This window comes from Mustela lutreola, chromosome 11 (assembly GCF_030435805.1).
Source record: "Mustela lutreola isolate mMusLut2 chromosome 11, mMusLut2.pri, whole genome shotgun sequence".
In the NCBI taxonomy this organism is placed as follows: Eukaryota; Metazoa; Chordata; class Mammalia; order Carnivora; family Mustelidae; genus Mustela; species Mustela lutreola.
In genome coordinates this window covers 13,639,552-13,655,727 of record NC_081300.1, presented here as the reverse complement: position 1 = coordinate 13,655,727, position 16,176 = coordinate 13,639,552, and the positions used below count along the sequence as shown (strand labels likewise).

General features: G+C 52.8%; 1 long non-coding RNA gene across 1 annotated transcript; it reads left to right on the top strand.

Moving 5' to 3' along the window:
- The first annotated feature begins 1,120 nt into the window (after positions 1-1,120).
- LOC131811651 (uncharacterized) lies at positions 1,121-11,005 on the top strand. Its single transcript, XR_009346036.1, has 4 exons — positions 1,121-5,354; positions 9,902-10,028; positions 10,115-10,183; positions 10,418-11,005. It is a non-coding gene; the product is annotated as an uncharacterized LOC131811651 (long non-coding RNA).
- The last annotated feature ends 5,171 nt before the right edge of the window (positions 11,006-16,176 follow it).

Below are 16,176 nucleotides of genomic sequence, written 5' to 3'. Positions count from 1 at the left end.
TAGCCTGGCCTGAGGGGAGTGTTCTGGGCTGGAGGGGGACACTGGGGAGCCGTCACCATGCTGCTGGCATTTATTAGCAGTGTGGATGGAGAATAGGTCCAAAACCGAGCCCTCAGTCACTTCAGTGGCCAGAGGAGGGGGGTGGCACCAACTAGGAGATGAAGGATGCGGCTGCGGGTGACAGTGGAAAAGTCTGGGAAGACAAGTGAAGAACATGCCTCAAGGAGGGCGTGCAGACCGGTCACTAAGATGAGGACCGAGGCTTGACACTGATGATCTCCTCAAGGTCACTGGTGACTCTGGCAAGGGCAGTTTCCACAGAGGAGCAGATGAGGGTCTGAGTGGAGTAGCTTCAGTCAACAAGGGGAGGAGAAAAGTGAGTGACCGTGACCATGAACGGAATCGTCTTGCCGTGAAGGCGAGCAGGGGCAGCTGGCCCTTGTCCCCCAAGAGAGGGTATGACACAGATGCTGGGGGACAGAGCAGCGGGAAATGAAATCTGCAGAAATGACATGTGTCGCCTGAAATTGGAACCCAATGAGCAGCTGAGAGGGAGGATGAAGAGATCCACGGGGTCTGCGGAGAGCGAAGCAAGCAGGAGGGGGCCGGGGAAGGGTGGGTGTGCTGGGCAGCAGGAAGGGTCCCGCATGTTCAGGTCCTGCATTTAAGGAAAGACTGGCCCATGGGGGCGGGCATCTGTCTCCATCGGGGCCACCACATGAGCAGGGACATGGAGCGGGCACAGGGTTTGATGGAACAGAAGCAGGCGGGGCTCCATGGTGTAATGGTTAGCACTCTGGACTCTGATGGAACAGAAGCCAGGGTTTTGCTACCATTGGTGCTCCTGGTTCTTGGGTGTTCAGGTTTGGACTGGAGCTCCCCGCCTGTGGTCCTGGGCCTCCCTCCCAGATCGAGAGACTTCTCAAGCTCTGTAACTGCATGCACCTGTCCCTCACCATAAACCTTTCTGTACTCTTGGTTCTGTTTCTCGGGAGACCCCTAGAACCAGGCATGGAGGGGCAGGAAGGAGAGAAGGATGGGGGGTGGCAGGCTCGGGGAGGGGGGAGGGGTGCTGGAAGAGCGAGGGGAGCACCTGGCCCGCACGGAGGTCACCTGGGAGCCTCAGCCGCAGCACTGCCCTCACGACCGCCCCCCCTCCAGCGGGCTTGGTTTGCACGCGGAGGTAAAGAGAACATTCAGGAGAGAGGAGGCCCGTGTAGGAAGCGGGGGAACCGGGAGAGAGCGGGACAGGGGTCGCGGAAGGGACGCGCCAAGCCACGGAAGGCGCCATGCCCCGGGGGAAGGGCTTCGGGTCTCGGGTATTTAGGGGACACAATTGTCCTTCCTCAAAAAGGATAAGAAACACCCAGGGTCACAAGACAACTCAGTGACAGAGACGGGACACGTTCCCGATGCTGGAGCCTGGACTCCCCTCGATGTTCTACACTTCTTGGTGGGAAACACTGGAGTTGCTTGTCTACCTCCTATTCGAGAAAACTCCAAGACTCCGATCACCTTTCCTTTCCTATAAGGAGACCCCTATCTCAGTGGTTTAAACCCTTCTGGCCTCCCAGGTCCCTCCCATGCACATGTCCACAGGCTATCACCAGCTGTTTCCGGGGGTTGTGGACTTTCTGAAACCCATCCGAAGGGCCCCGGTCACTACCTCCGATGCTCTGGCCTCCTCGGCCTCATGGAGGTGGAGCTGAGGCGAGCAGGAAGTGGGTCCTGAAACAGAATGGCACGGTGGTCCTGATGTGCCCCCGTTAGCCATGCCCCGTGTTTAAGGGCCAGGGGACCAAGCTGTCATTTCTGTACCTCGCTACCTGGGCAGAAACCTCCCTGCCTGGACACCAGGACGGAGAAGAAGGCATCTGGGTGGAGATGCAGGGAGTGGCCTCCTCAGCGGCCAGTGGGGTGGGCAGCGAGCAGCTCTGAGCCACCCGGGGCTCGGAAACGGACAGCCCGCCGCACCCCGGCAGCGCTAAGTCGGTCACCTGGGCTCCCCGGGAGCCCTTTGGCGGTGTGTGCTCTGCCAGCAGGTCAGCCCTGCCTGGGAAGCTTCCAGGGGCTCCTCTCTTGAGAACACCCAACACAGCCCCAGCCGGGTGGTGGTGTGGCTAGAAAGTACACGTCCTCTTGCCTGTGCCCCAAACCCCACAGGGAGTTCCTCCCATGGATGCCTTGTGCTCTTTTCCAGGCTCCAAATTAACAGTCATCTCCAACTGGAAACCAGACTTCTGCCTGGGAGCAGAAAGCACAGCTGTCCTGATGGACCAGGGCTCGGAAGCAGTGACCCTCGAGAGACAGCGGGCTTTAGCTGACAGGAACCTGCCATGTCGTAGAATGCTCTGGAGGCCTGAAGAGGTTGACACAGATACCCCTGGGGAATTAGCAGGACCTTGAATAAGCTTGTCTGCCAAACATGCCTTGTTTTCTAGGCCTCCAGGAGTACCTGGCTTTTTCTGCCTTCTCGTTTGATGCTAAAGAAACCAGCCATTATTTCACGCTGGAAGGACACATTCCACTTGCCGTCTCCTCCTCTCCTGCCCCCTTTTTGCTGAGAATATGAAGACTCTGCAAACAGTCATCACAGTAAAAGCAGTCCTTAATCTCCCTAACAATAACAAGAATAAGGAACATCAAAGTAAGCAGCTATCTTAGTCATGAGGGTATTAAACTGTACTCGGCCTGGATGTGCTGAGAAACCAGGACTCTCGTGTTTTGATGACGATACCAAAGCCTGATTTCTAGGCAGCTGCTAGATCACCAGATTCCGAGCACCCGTGTGGAATATTATCATTTCCCAGACCAGCAGGGCCCATGTCTCTGCTCTAGTAAGAGTCTTAGGTTACTTTAAAAAAATTCATTATTAGGATACCCATGACAGGTGAGAACTGGTGTGGGTCACTGTCTGGACCTGAGGGCTCTGCGCGCTGGCCAGCAGGGCCCTGCTCCCTGGGCACCTCTGCTTCTCCCTGGACACCATCTGGTGGGTGCTTCTCTGTCCCCCGCCAGCTTCGTCTACCTGCTCACAGACCTGCTCCCTCCAGACCTCCACACCTCAAGTCTCTGATTCCCCTTCATCACCGACTGCCTCTTAGCTCTGATATCCAAGAGCAAAGCGGAATGGCCATCCCATCTGCTAAGGCAGTCCTTGGGTAGGGCCCCTTCGGTTCTGATCTGCTGTGGAGAATGTCTTAGAGAGTCCAACACTGGATAAAAGCAGGCACAGCTTGCTTCTCCTAGGAAAGGTGAGCATCTAAAAGACCGCATAACACGTCCCCCAGGGCAGAATTTCCAATGCACGCTTTCCTCATCCAAAGCCATGGCTAGTTATGGCCCCAGGAGCAGTAGGGCAGGGCCAGCTCTGAAACTACTTGCTCATCACGGAGTCACTTCTGCCCCTGGTTATGGCGATGCTCCTTCTAGATATTTTTCTCCATTCTTCAGTCCACTTACTAGCTGGTTACTGTAGGCACAGCTGCTATTCCAAAGGACACCGGCAAGAAAGGACTCATTGCCCGGGCAGAGAGCCTCCTTCTGCGCTTACCTCCTGGACCCACACGTTCCAGCGATGGCCGGGGCAGCCGCATCACAGCGACCTGTCCCCAGTCTGGCACTGAGTCTGCAGACACCATCCTCGCCTCCTGGTGTTGGACCTCCGCCCTTAGATTAACCACCTCACTCCGCACTGCAGTGACTTCTAGCTGCTTCCACGTGGCTTCTGGAGCTTCTGCGTGCTGGACGCTTATGCAGCGTTTCAGCCGGTCCTACATCCCAGGAGGAACTACCCAGCTTCCCGGCTCTGTTCTCAGTGCTCAGGATTAACTGAGGGATCAAGAATCCTTGCAGCGCTTGTTTGAGTGAGATGTGCCCCCTTTTTATTAGGCTGGGGGTTTTTATGATGCTGTGGGCCCCACAGAACCTCCATTTCCCGCTCTGGGGCCTTCGGGCCGATAGAGGAGGGATTTGGGATTTCCATGGGTTCGGGTCACCACATCCTTTGGAATGTGTGTTTTCCACAGCAGCTCTCAGCAGCTACAGTTGGGCCCAAAAGACCACAGTCTCAAAGCCTCGGTGCCTACTGATCCCCCTGGGGCAGGCCTCCCCGTGCTGGTGGCCGGCAGGGGGCGGGGGAGCAGGAGAGCCTCACATTTGAGCGCTTTTCCTCCTGGATCTGATTTTGACCTTGTTGCCTGACTGGAGGCTGGATGGCTTCGACACAGAAGTGGTGGGTGGGGCGGGCACCGTGAGCACACGCTGCGGACTATCATTATGTCGTATGAAATCCAGCGACGTTTAAAAATAAACTCAGGCCGCCAGCGGGTTCGCATCTCCATACCCAGTGCCACCCCCGTGGAGGGCCCCAACCGGGATCTCCTGGGAGCCTCCAAATTATCCCCGGGTCTGGTCTTCAGATTCCTCACCTTACCACTGGGGAAACCGAGGCAGAGAACATTTATGTGGTTTGCTTAGGGTAACAGGGCAAGAACAAAGCAGGAGGGCCTTCAGTTTGATGTGAGAAAGTGTCATTCTCGGGAGGAGGTGTGTCCGTGAGGGGTGTTTCTCAGGAAACGGAGGACGAGCTCCCGTCAAGGCTTAAGAAGGTCACCCTACTTCATGCCTCCGGGCATCCAGGCTGCCCGTCTTGGCTTATCTTACCTAGGAATTCACTTTGCCTGCAGTGTGCGCCTCCCACACTGTCCTGCGGGGACCCAGGGAATGATTAACTCCCAGGCCTGGCCGTCCCTCTGTCCTGAACACTTTGCATGCTGTCCGTCTTTCTCCTCTGGAGATCAAACTCTCTATCCCTTTCTTGGCTTTCCTTTGATGCAGGCTTTTCTGGCTGGAAGGATGTGCTTGTCAGTCACTGTTCTAAGGACCCACGAAGGTCATTTCGGTCCAGGCTTCTGGAAAAACGGCAACTTTGGAGGAAGGCAACCCAGCCACCGCCCCTTCCTCCACTTTGTTTCCGTGTTTACATCATCTCTTTGCAGCAGTTCTGTCCTCTGTATGAAAAGACGAGCCCTTATTTTGACAGCTGGGCAGTGTCTTTGATATGGGAGATGTCACTTGGAGAAAAGGGGGGGATGACAGCAGATGGGCAGCAGCTGGTCCACACGGCGGTGGCCCCCGAGCCCAGCTGCGGGCGGCTCTGGCGGGACCAGGGAGGGGGGTGCGCTGGTGTCTGTTTGGGGTTTTGCCAGGTTCCCAGGGCTGCAGCCACCAGGCTCTGATTTGCTAGAACCAGGAGCTCCCCACGGCGGGAAGAGGGAAAGAGAAGGAGCTGAGTGAGAGGGGAGGGCAAGTCAGGAGAGGAGACGGAGCCGACCCGAAGCAAAGGTCCTGAGGTGGGGAGAGAAACCCGGGAGGAGCGAGGGCGAAGGGGTGGGCTGGCTGGGGGCGCGGGGCGCGGGGGGCCTAATTGCCTGGACTTGGGCTTTGTCCGAGTCTGTTCAGGCCGTTATGACAAAATACCACCGACTGGGTGGCTTGTAAACAACAGAAAGTTCTTTAGTTTCTGGCGGCTGCGTGTCCAGGATGGGGCGCCCACATGGTCCGTTCTGGTGGGGACTCCTCGTTGTCGTCCTAGGCCTCACCGGGAGGACGGCAGGGGCGAGGGGCTCTGCGCCTCCTTTATGAGGCGCCACCCACATTCCCTGGGCCCCACCCCCACGGCCCAAGCACCTCCCAGTGGCCCCACCTCCTAACACCAGCCCTTGGTGGGGGGAGGGGAGGGTCTCCACAGGGGCTGAAAGGGGGCCTCAGTCTCTCTGTCTCCTGAGCTCTGGAAGTCGCCAGGCCTTCCTGCCGACGGGCATCACAGACGTGGCCGCCGCTTAGCCCAGGGAGCCAGAAGCCTCTAGCCGCCCCCATGACCCCCTCCCGAGCTCTCATCAGACAGGGGAGCTGAGGGGGACAAAGCCATTTGCCAGCCGGCCGGCTCTGCGGGCTGCCTGTCCCGGAAATGAAATGTGTGGGGAGAAGAGACTTTCTAGCTCTTTCTCCGGCTCCCAAGGGCAGACAGTGAATGTCCACCCAGGTATTGCTGTTCCCTCAGGATTGTGGGGCCCACAACTGCCCAGTTCACATGTCGGTCGGGCAGCGGGACCAGCTCACCGCCAACCCTTCACTCACACACACACACACACACACACGCACAGGCCCATGCACACACAAGCACCCCCTCCCTCGTCCCTCCTTCTGTTCTCAGTTTTCTGTCCTGGGTTGTTCCTTGTCACCACCAGAAGCAGGTCCTACCTGAAGGCCCACAGAGACCCGAGCTTTGTGCGGGATTTGGACTGAGCGCCATTCCCAGGGCTCCTGGGTCCAGACAGGAATCCCAGAGACCAGTCTGCCTATTACTGGCTGAGGTGAGCCTTTGAGTAGAGCGAGATGCGGGCACAGTAGACCCCCCCCTCCAGGGTCTGTGACAAGGACATTAGCCATTGGACCTCAAGGAGGACAGCCAGGCGCCTCCCTGGCTCCCCGCCCTTCAAACTCAGATTATGCCATGAAACCAGGGCAGCCAGGACCAACCTGGACTGTGAGGTAGAACACGAGCCCAGAGGTGTTGCTGGTGTTGCTGGAAGGCCCAGAACCTGCTTGGGTCAGCTGCTTTCTGCCTTCCAGTCTGCGGACCGGGAGCTGGGAGCTGCTGCCCCGCGGGGCTGCCTGGAGCCCTCTGTGGGACTGAGGAGGCCGCCCCTCATGCCTACCCCCATTCTGGCTGCAGCCCTTTCTGGCAGCCATTGTCCACTCTGCCGTCGTGGAAGGCTTTCATCGACGGCACACTTGGCTACTAGAAGCTGAGTACTGCAGGGAGGAATTCCAGAACTTTCTAAAGAAGGGTCTGGCCACAAAGAGACCCAGTCCTCAACTCCGTATTTTGGAGAGAAGAAAGAGCACGGGGATGGGGTGGCCACGTCTGTTTCCACAGGCTTTTGCCATTGTGTCTGTCCTATATCAGAAGTTTCCAGAATGGCTGCCACCTGCCTGTGGCCCAGCAGGGGTGGGGTGGGGTCCCAGCAGGGACTGTTGGCATCCACTCCCTCCCTTGTGCTCAGCTGGTGACCAGGGTAGCTATGTGCCTAGGGGATGAGGAGTGGCCTGCCTTGCCGGGCAAGCCCCTCTGCGGAGCCCTTACCTTGCGGGTCCTCGACACCCGCTGCTCCCACGTGTTGGCGCGTCAGACATGGTCCCACGCTGGGGGAGGGAGATCCAAGGAGACAGGTGGTCCCCAGCACTCGGTGTTGCAGAGAGCTCAGGAAAGCATTTACTGAGTCTCATAACCAGGAACCCCCTGAAAGAAGCTGCAGACAACAGCAGGCTCCTTGGGGGGTCTTGGCTGAGAAAGTATGAGTCGGCAAGAGGGGGAATGGGAGGGACCCCAAAGAGGGCATTTAAAGGGGAGGAGATGTAAGTCGGGGTGTCTGGGTGGCTCAATTGGTTGAGAATCCCACTCCCGACTTTGGCGCAGGTCGTGACTCAGGGTGGTGAGATCAAGCCCCACGTCGGGCTCTGCATTCCGCTTGGAGTCTGCTGCAGATTCTCTCTCCCTCTCCCTCTGCCCTTCCCCCCACTTGTGCACATCCTCACTCTCAATCAGTTTAGAATCTTGAAGAAAAAAAAAGAGGAGCTTTAATTAATTTTTAAGACTGAAAAGCTCAGGAAGCACGGTATTAATAATTCAGGAACAGCACTGTTGTAAATATCCCAACAGTTCCTCGCTTCTGAGCTCTGTCACGTGACAGCTGTGTGTGTGACAGCATGTGACAGCATGTGTGACCTACACTGCCAGGACCGAGACCCAGCATATTCCTGAATGTGATGGGAGTGATAGGGACTGTCCTTCTGCCTCTGCCAAGAAAGTATCCTAAAACCGTGGAGTGACTTTATTACAGAGACAACACTGAATTGCCTGTAATTTGTCAAAATATGGTAATAAACCAAAGACTGTTCCTTTAATAGTAACACATTACTTGAATCGTGCCTTGCGAGAACATAACCCGGTAAGAAACTCAGTGAGATGAAACCGTGATGGTTCAAACAACACCCTCGTATACCCAAGCTTTAAAAAAAAATAAAAAACAAAACAGTGCAAGCAACTTAGAGAAAAAAAACGAATAAACACAAAATAGCTATTTGTTGCACAAAAACTCTCTCCGGGTATCTATTGATAACACATATCAGTTTACAAAGCTGTACTCAGGATGTACATACAAACTCATGTTCTTTTCTTCACTATTTCCTTTACACATTTCCATTACCAGCATAGCCTCCCAACCAATCAATATTATGGATTAATATTCCCTTATTCTTGAGTATTAGTGGTTTTCATTGTCTATTTTGTATTTTTTTTTAAGATTTTATTTATTTATTTGACAGAGAGAGATCACAAGTAGGCAGAGAGGCAGGCAGAGAGAGAGAGGAGGAAGCAGGCTCCCCGCTGAGCAGAGAGCCCGATGCGGGACTCGATCCCAGGACCCTGGGATCATGACCTGAGCCGAAGGCAGCGGCTTAACACACTGAGCCACCCAGGCTCGTCATTGTCTATTTTGTAAATCATGCTACTATGTATTTTGTATAAAACTATTTTCAAGTGAAACTATGGGGTTAAAGGGATAAAGGTTTGATACCTTGTTATGGAATCTCGGATTCCTTTTCTTTGAGAATAAACTTATTTTTAGTTCCACGGGCAATATGTAAATAACCGATTCCCTTCAGGCTGAACAGATTTTTCTTTCTCTTTTTTTCCTTCTTCCTTCTTCTTCTTCTTTTTCTTTGCATCTTCCTCCTCCTTCTCCTTCTTCTCCAGTAGTATGAAATATTGTGTAAAGAATTATTTTACATTTTTATTCCAGAACTTGAAACGAGTGGTAGATCTGGGCTTTTGATGCCACCTCGGTGTTCGAGGCTCTGACACCATCCAGCCCTGGCCGGTTCCCATGTTTTGAATGCATGTGACTGGCCAGAGGGGAGTGTGCAGCTGGCCCAGACACCGTCCCCCGCCGCCCCTGGCTCGGCACCTGGTGAAGGGGGGACCGCGGGCAGGGAGTGCTGAGCGCTCGGCAACTCGGGGGCACTGAGGACAATATGGCATTGTGAAGCCACGTGGCACCACACATCACTCCTCAAGAGCTCTCCTTACTGTCTTCGGTTCTAAGCACGGCGACACATGTCCTCAGTCGGCTACCATTCCAAACAGTTGGTCCTGTAGTCCCCTCACAGTGCGCCCATTCTTTTCAAGCCCATGTGTCCTCAATTTGAATCTGGAAAATATGGTCACTACTATTTTGGTATATTGGTCTCACCCACTCTACTAGATGCAAGCCCAAGAGTAAGAACTGCATCGTAGTCGTCATCCAAACCTGTGTGGTCCCTTGCCTCCGACTTACCCTACCCTTTCATTCTAAAAGCAGTTCTGTTTGCTCTCTTGTCACTTGGAGAGCTGCTGTTCTTTGAAAATACACATTTTAAAATAGCATTCTTTTCTTTCTTGTAAGCCGTGTGTGTATGAAAATGAGTTCTGCAGCACAGAACTTTCCTTAATCTCTTATATGCAGCAATATAGAAGCTAGGGATGATAGCCTTGCCTACCAGATTAATTCTGAATACTTCACTGTGCTGATGACAACTGAGAGGCACTGGAAATCACAAATGTCACTGCTTTCACTTAGTATACAAATTAAATTTGGCACGGCCAACGAAAGGCGTTATTCAATAAATATTTTAAAGATGTACACGAAAAACACTTTTAGAAATTACACACTAGTCTAGCATACCCAGCAAATCTTATAGGGTATCCAGAGAAGAATTCTGGCAAATGCTTTGATTCTCAATTCTTCACATTCCACTGATTTTATTACCGACACCAGCGCTTAACATTTTCTTCCAGATTCCCCTGGTATAACTCTCCAGGAGCCGGACTGGCTGGGTTGACCAAGAGTCTTTGATATGCAAGGAGACCCTGGCCGTCCTCAACCTCTGACAGCTCAGAATCAAGCTTGTGCGGCACAGGTTGGGTGAGTGTGAACCAAGGGATATCTTAGCATTTATAAAATGGTGTATTTGAGCCAGCAGGGATCGTCTGTCTTTCATTGTCCACTAGGTGTTTAAATTCCCCATCACAAGACTTGAGCCACAAATCTTAGGCAGAAGAACAAGTGTACTTTGGAAGGTAAACATCATCTCTCCTGTCTGTGGGCTCCCAGGACCTAGGGTGGTATGGGATGCCTTTCACATCTTCTGACTCCATCACTCGGGGCCCCAACCCTGAGCCATCTAAGTCCAGGGGACTTTGTATGTCACAGTCCTCTGTGACCCAGAAGTCATGCTAGACTGCCATGGCTTGCCCGCTCTAGAGCTTCAGGTCACCCGGCAAGTATCTGGTCCTCCTCCCAACTTTCTGCAGGACAGGAGCCAGACCTGATGCCAGCAGGAGGGAGCAGGCTGGAGGCTCAGCCCGTCTTAACTCTGAGACATGTCTCCAGGGGCCAAAGACAAAGCAAGATGGGAACTCCGCCAGCGTTGGAGAACAGAGGTGGGAATATGGACTCGGAGGTCCAGAGTGTCCACGAGGGGGCTGTCCACGGAGAACTCCAGTGGCCATCAGGACCAGGGAAGGGGTATGGCATGAACAAGAAAGGGCTGGGCCTAGGAACGGCAGGGAGGGCTCTGAACGGAGAGAACGGGCTTCTAGACCCGATTACATATCGGAGCAAGTAACAACAACTACGGTAAAACCGTGGTTCTGGACCCTGGGTGAAGGCAAGAGAGTCTGTGATCTAGAAAGTTCTCCTGGAGCCCCTGGCTCTGAGCGTTGTCCGCTCATCAGCATATACACTGAGCTCCTCTCACGGCGGGGCAGGGACCGGAGCCTGCGGGACCCAACAGTGTAAGGTCGGTGTGGCCCCTGCTTCTGCGGCAGAACACGTTAGGGGGTGGGGGAGGGGGTCTGCAGGAAGAGCTGGGATCCACTGGGATCCGCCATCAGCAGGAAGAGCTGGGATCCACTGGGATCCGCCATCAGCAGGAAGAGCTGGGATCCACTGGGATCCACCGCAGAAACTGGCGTTTCTAACCAGGCCCCTGGACTCACCCCGAGCTAGGACTCCACTGCGAACCCTCCAGGTCACAGTCCGTTTCCTGCCTTCCCCGTGTGGGGCTCAGGAACGCGAGGGACCGCGTGTGCGGCCAGAAGAGCGTCGGTGCTCGGCGGAAAGCACTGGGGTCACGCTCCGGTGCTCCCAGTTTCACGGCGGCCGAAAGCGGGCAGCAACCCGGAGGCCCGGCCGTGGATGGGGGTACACAAAATGGGCCCCCCACACGGCGGAATATTATCCGGCCGTAAAAAGGAAGGGAATTCTGCTCCCCCCTGGATGAACCTTGAGGACGTTATGCTGATTGAAAAGAGCCGGCCCTGAAAAGACTGACGACAATGCCTGATCCTACCCACCTGAGGTTCCCGGAGTCCTCGAATTCCTCAGAAACAGAAGGAGGGGCGCCGGGGTGGCTCAGTGGGTTAAAGCCTCTGCCTTCGGCTCAGGTCATGATCTCAGGGTCTTCGGATCGAGTCCCGCATGGGGCTCTCTGCTCAGCAGGGAACCTGCTTCCCTCTCTCTCTCTCTCTGCCTGCTTCTCTGCCTGCTTGTGATCTCTGTCAAATAAATAAATAAAATCTTTAAAAAAAAAAAAAAAAAAAGAAAGAAAGAAAAGAAAAAAGAAACAGAAGGTAGAAAGGTGGTGGCCTGGGGCTGGGGGCGGGGTGGGGCGTGGCTGGGGGTGTGGCTGGGGCGTGGCTGGGAGGGGCTTCCTGAGGGGAGACTTTCCGCTTTGCACACGTGAACCTCCTTAACACTACTGAGAGGTGCACTTCGAAATGATTAAGATGGGGGATGTGATGTGTTTTCGAACCACCATAGAAAATAAGGAAGAGGGGGACAGGAAGGAAACTCGGACACATCCTGCAACGTGGATGAACTTGGCGCATCTTCTGCTAAGTGAAATAAGCCAGAGCAGGCCAAGTCCCGCTTGACTCCGTACCTGGAACGGTTAACTTCACTGAGACAGAAAGTAGGCTGGTGGTTGCCAGGGGTTGTAGGGGTGGGTGTGGGGGGTGGGGAATTCGTGTTTAATGGGGACCACGTTGCAGTCTGGGCGGGGGTGGGGGAGTGGGGGCTTGAAGCAGTTCCAGAGATGGGGGTTGGTGATGGTCGCACGACAGTGGGAATGTGTTTCATGCCGCTGAACGCTACACTTAAAATGATGAAGATGGCATGTTTTATATTATGGTTCTTTTCCCACAATACATTTTTTTTTAAAGCCCACAGTATAGTAGAAAAGCTTCCTTCAAACTCAGAATTCTTTTCCAGACCATCTTCCCCACCTGGCACGTCAACCCCATGAAATTTAGGAAATTCCAAAAGAATAAACTTACACGTTCTCTGGTGAAAAAGAAAACAAAACAAAACTGGCAAGAAGCAGAGCGAGGGGAAATAATTGTGTGTGCGTTGCGGGGGGTGGGCAGGCGCTGGCCGTTTCCACGGGCTTCCTCTGTGCCAGGGGCTCAAATGTTTTGTGCATCTCCAGCAAGTTCTCAGGTGATGCTCACGCTGCTGAGCGGGATCCACACTTTGAGAACCGTGGGCCTCTCCAAAGCTCTTTAAAATGTCCAACCCGCAGTGGAGGAGGTCTCAAATTTTAGCAAGAAGGTTTAAGTGGAAAGTGCATTGCAATGCTGGGATCCTGAGTCCTTTAGTCACTGGCACTTTTGAAAGCTTCGCCAGCTGATTCTGATGTGGAAGTTTTTCATTCCACAGGGAAATAAATGCTGCCCTCAGCATGCACTCCTTAGCCCCTGGATCTCAAAGGCAGGTGGTGGGTGGTTTTCTGGACCAGCAGCAGCAGCTAGAGAACCCAATCGTCAAGCCCCACCCCAAACCTACTGAAGCAGATCCTCAGGGCGTGGGGCCCAGGAATTGGCTTTGACAGGCCCTTTGGGTGGTGCTGATTCACCCTAAAGTCTGAGAACTTTGAGCTAGACTTTTTGACAATTCCTTTTTCATCGATGTGCTGATGACTAAACCAAGGCTTTTGGACAACTGGATATGTAGTTTCCCTGTGCATGTGACCAGTTACTGAAGAAAGGGACAGTTTATTCTTTTCTCTTTTTTAAAAGATTTTATTCATTTATTTGAGAGAGAGCACACAAGAGAGAGAGCGTGAGTGGGGGAAGGGGCAGGGAGAGAGAGAGAAGCAGACTCCCCACTGAGCAGGGAGCCTGATGTGGGGCTCGATTCCAGGACCCTGGAATCATGACCTGAGCCGGAGGCAGATGCTTAACTGACTGAGCCACCCAGGCATCCCCCGCCAACTTTTTTTTTTTTTTTTTTTAATGTTGGCCTGGAAATGTGATTCAGATATTTCTGAGGTTGGAAAAGTTAATGGAGAAACTTACAAATACTCCGACACCAAGGACCGCACCTAGCATAATTCATGGAAACTTCAAAGAGGCAAATTTTAGCTTAGTAAAAGAAAAAGACTTTAATGACTGGTGGGGGGGTTGCCTCTGGTCATGGGGAGGGTTTTCTTGGGATGTAGTAGTTGTGCCCTCATTGGATGGGTTCCATGGGGACCCCTCCCCATGGAGGATGGGGAAATTTAGGAAGAAAATGGACTTTTTCAAGGTTCCCAGATGACTATCTGAGTCACCTGGGCTTGTTAAAAATAAATTTTGGAGTCCCACTCGAGAAGATTCTGACTTGGCACAGCTGGGTTGGGACCCTGGCATGGCACTGGCCCATGGGGCACTTTGAAGTGCTAGGTTTGAGAATCTCTAAATGGGATATATTTGCAGTCCCTTCCGAGTTCTACAACTGTACGAAAGAGGATAGAAAGGTTAGCTTCTAAAGGTTGGAAAATGCAGAGAGATCAAATAATTTTCTCCTTCAGATAAGAAGTCTACATTAAAAAGTAAAAGGGATGGTAGTATTTTTAGCTTTACTAAGAACACCCAGAAGAAATACGTTTAAACTACAGCAGATAGGATTTGGATTAAAGGAAGACAAAATTCCTAGCAATGAGGATGGAAGAGCCTTCTCTAGAAATTTCTAGAACTGCAAGGCCTTTTCATCTGTCTGGAACAATGTCAGGGGGAGATTTAAGACTCCTTTCCAGCCTATGGGACGCCTGGGTGGCTCAGTTGGTTAAGCAGCTGCCTTCGGCTCAGGTCATGATCCCAGCATCCTGGGATCGAGTCCCACATCGGGCTCCTTGCTCGGCAGGGAGCCTGCTTCTCCCTCTGCCTCTGTCTGCCTGTGCTCGCTCTCTCTCTCTCTCTGATAAATAAATAAAATCTTAAAAAAAAAAAAAAAAAAGACTCCTTTCCAGCCTAGATGCCGATGTTCTAATATACACACAGCGTATCAACTAAGGCAGCACGTTTCCCTCAAGTGTATAGGATAGCCTTCATGAAAGCTTCCCTCATTCTGAGATTGCTAATAAAACCGAATCAGGAGGGCACCTGGGCGGCTCAGTTGGTCAAGCTACTGTCTTCAGCTCAGGTCATAATCCCAGAGTCCCAGGATGGAGTCCCACATCGGGCTTCCTGCTCAGCAGGGAGTCTGCTTCTCCCTCTGACCCTCCCCCCTCACATTCCCTTTCTCAAATAAATAAATAAAATCTTCAAAAAAAAAAAATCAACAAATGGTGAACTGATAAAGTATTCACACAGTAATAGACCTATGTTGGAACAGGAGGACAGTTCAGTTTCTCATCAATTAGTCACCTTGTCCGCTGTGGCTGGTGTCACCAGCATCGGCTTTTGTCTGAGACTTTGTCGATGGGCACTAAGTCGCTGATATTTAAAAAAAAAAAAAAAAAATGAGAAAGGGGCTCTTCCTGGCAACATCTCTCTGAAACTCTGATGGTGAGGTTCAGTCGGAGGTAGACATCAAGGCCAAGCACCGAAAAGGGAAGACCTTGAAGAGAAACGGGAGGCAGGAAGGAAGCCTCGGGACGGATGGGGATAGGAATAGCAACTGGAGAGAACAGGCGGGATCCACCCTGGGTGTCAGACGAGGAGCCGCCCTGGGGCCAGGCAGGAAGATGGGACCCGGAGCTAAGCCAGCGGTGCCGGAGCTAAGCCAGCGGTGGGGGCAGGAAGCAGACACAGGCATTGCTGCGTTTAAATCTCTTAAGTATTTCTGCTTCGGGAGAGAGAGTCCCAGGGAGACCCTTGTGTGTCTTCAGCTGGAAGCTGATGGAGAGCTCGGGAAAACCCGCCCAAGTTGTCCTGCAAGTCTTCCTCTCTGTTAAGGAACAAAATGCAGCATCGTGGTTTAAAATGCTGGCCCCGGAGTCAGGGGACTTGACTAAAACCTTCCTCTCTCACTTGGCCATGGATACTTTTTTTTTTTTTTTTTAATACGTCCGGGCCTCAGTTTCCTTATTTGGAATACGAGACCAGTAAACAGCGCTGGGCGATGTCTGTGATTTCAGGAGATACCACCTGGGCTCAGGGACTGGCCCCTGAGAAACGCTCCGGAAGTGTTAGCTTTTCCCATTTTTCTAAAGAAACTTCCGACTGAATGTGTAGATTCCCCGAAACGGTGCCTCGCAAATGCCAGGCTGACACCTGGCACCGGTCTGTGACAGGCTTTCAGCATTCCTTGGCCAAATGGGAGAAATAAGAACAATGTCGGACAGCTGCCTGTTGGCTCGGGCTTGCCAACGACAGCTTTCTTCCTCTGAGAATGCACAATGTCCTTGGCTTTTGGAAATAATAAGCCGTACTTTTACTTTTATGTCCTTTGTTGCTTGAAGTTAATCCTTGAGGTTTTTTGTTTTTTCTCTTTTTTCTTTTCTTCTAGTCCATGAAATCCTAGAGTCTGGGAACCTTGCCCCGGGAAGGTGTGAGGGGAATCCAGAGAAGGTGGGCGGGGCTGTCCCAGTGAACTGGTGTGATTTCCCCTCCCCGCCCCTTTCCCAGGGGTGAACTCAAGGCCGCAGCTGTCCCTTCTCCCACCTACACAGGCTTCTCTTCGTGCTTCTCATGATCTTCCTTTTTTTTTTTTTTTTTCCTTTTTCTCTCCTTGAGGACGTCCCGATCTTCTTCCCTGTCTTGCCTTTGCTCCAGCCCTTGGAGGGCAGCAGAATGCACCACCCCCAAAC